The sequence below is a fragment of the Melopsittacus undulatus genome, unplaced genomic scaffold (genome assembly GCF_012275295.1).
Source record: "Melopsittacus undulatus isolate bMelUnd1 unplaced genomic scaffold, bMelUnd1.mat.Z mat_scaffold_886_arrow_ctg1, whole genome shotgun sequence".
In the NCBI taxonomy this organism is placed as follows: domain Eukaryota; kingdom Metazoa; phylum Chordata; class Aves; order Psittaciformes; family Psittaculidae; genus Melopsittacus; species Melopsittacus undulatus.
The window spans coordinates 1,776-4,003 of NW_022994677.1; the positions used below are offsets into that span (position 1 = coordinate 1,776).

The window sequence follows — 2,228 nt, forward strand, 5'->3', positions numbered from 1 at the left end:
AGGCGCTGCTTGTCGAATTGCCGGTGCGTGGTGTACGAGAAACTGGTGATTCCTGCCATCCCCGGCAAAAGACCTGCCGTGCCATCCACGGCCCTCTTCCAGGCGCCACCTTCACCCGCAAGCGCACCCAGCAGGCGCTGCGGGGTGCTGCGGTTGGCGTGGCAGGGGCACAGCGTCCAGGAAGACGGCCAGGGGAATCTCGCCGCACTGTGCGGTCAGCACCATGGTGTGTGCGGGGCGATCTCGGCCAGGCGCTGCCTTGCCTTGCCGATCATCGGCGTCCACTGGCCTGGTCGGCCTTGGTCAGCACAGCGCCGTCGCGCCGGCGATCTGCGGCGGACCATGTCGCGACCAGCGGGCGCACAGTTGCTCATCGACTTCCTGGACATCCACCGCCACCAGGATGGCGTTGAGCTGCAGCGCGGGGTCGAGCATGCCGACCTGGGCGATGCGCACGGGGTCGGAGACGCCGCTGGCCTCGATGACCAGCAGGTCCGGCGGTCGGGGGCCGCGCGCCCACGGCGGCCAGGGCCTCGGCCAGCCGCCCGCCGGATGGAGCAGCAATGCAGCCGTTCTCCAGCTGCAGCACGTCGCTGCTGCGTGTGCGGATCAGGGCGGCGTCAATGTTGATCTCGCCGAAGTCGTTGACCAGCACGGGCCACGCGCAGGCCATCGGCGCGCCTCCAGCAGCCGGTTGAGCAAGGTTGGTCTTGCCCGCGCCCAGGTAGCCGCCCACGACACGACATGGGAATGGGGGCGCCCGCTGCGCCGCCGCGGCCGGCGTGCTCATGGCTGGGACCCGGCGCGGGAAGATACGCCCGCCCAGCACGGTGCCCCAGACCTTCACGTCCTTGAGGGCGGCGGGCGCCACCGCGCGGGGATCGTCTCCAGCACGGCGAAGTCCGCCAGCTTGCCGGGCTCGATGCTGCCCACGCGCTGCTCAGCTTGAGGGTACGGGCCGCGCCCATGTGATGGCGTGCAGGGCATCGTCCACCGAAAGGCGCTCGGCCTCGCCCAGCACGCGGCCTGACGCGGTTTTCGCGCTGCACGGCGCCACCAGGCGGTGAACAAGGGGTTGTTGATGGGGGTGATGGGCGCATCGGAGTGCATGGAAAAAGTCCATGCCCAGGCGCCGTGCGGTGCCCGCCGCATTCATGCGCGACGCCCACTCGATGCCCACGGTCTGCCCGGCGTGCGCATCGCCCCAGTAATAGAGTTGGTTGGAGAAGAAGTGACGCACATTCCCAGGCGCGCGGCGCGCTGCAGCTGGGCGCTGCTGGCCAGCTGGCAGTGCTGCAGGGTGTGGCGATTGGTCGGCGCGCGGGTGTGCTGGCCAGCAGGTCCTCGATCACATCCAGCACCACCTCGGTGGCCTCGTCTCCGTTGGTGTGGATGTGCAGTTGCAAGCCCGGCCAGGTGGAAGGGGCTCGAACAGCGCGGGCAGCTGCGACGGCGGAATCAGCCACAGGCCGTTGGGCTGCCCGCCCCGCGTAGCCGGGAGCGCGCAGGCGCGCGGTGAAGCCCTGGATGGAGCCGTCCACGATGAACTTGACGGGGCCGAACTGCAGCTTGTCGCTGGCCGACGATGCGGGGCAGCGGCATGCACGCGCGCGGCGCCGCCTCCGGGTTGCGCTGCGGCGCAAAGGCCGGGACGATGCGCAGCGGATAGGCTGCGTCGGCCCCGTCACCTCGCGCAGCGCGGCCAGGCCCTGGGGCGAGAGATCGCTGACCAGGTCGGTGGCCGTGTGTCAACGCCCGCGAGCTGGGCCACGCGGCCAAACTTCAGATCGCCTCGGCGCTGCTCGGCAGCGGCCAGCGACAGCGCGCTGCCGATCACCTTCTGCACCGGATACATTGGCGGCGAACTCCTGGAGTTCGCCCGTGGGCTGGCCCTCTGCGTCCTTGTGGATGCCGTCGATATCGGTGTCCCTCGTCGATGCCGGCCAGCGCCAGCATGGCCGAGTTCACATTCATTCAGGTGCACGCGGCGTGCAGGATGACGATGGCCGCGTGGTGGAGACGCGGTCCAGCTCGCGCAACGACAGCCGGCTGCTGCCAAAGAGGATGGGGATCGAACCCCCAGGCCAGCAGCGTGGCCTGCGCGTCGGCAGGGCACGCTCGGCCTCGGCCAGGGCGGGCCAGCACGGCGTCCAGCGGCGCAGGCCGGGCCCAGCCGCCCGTCGGGATCGCGGCGGTCAAAGTAGCCCAGGTAGACCGCATCCCCACAT

The 2,228-nt window shown here is 70.3% G+C and overlaps 1 pseudogene; it reads right to left on the reverse strand.

Annotated features, from left to right (window-relative positions):
• Positions 1–303: 303 nt before the first annotated feature.
• LOC117438953 (P-loop guanosine triphosphatase YjiA-like) lies at positions 304–987 on the reverse strand (annotated as a pseudogene).
• Positions 988–2,228: the final 1,241 nt, after the last annotated feature.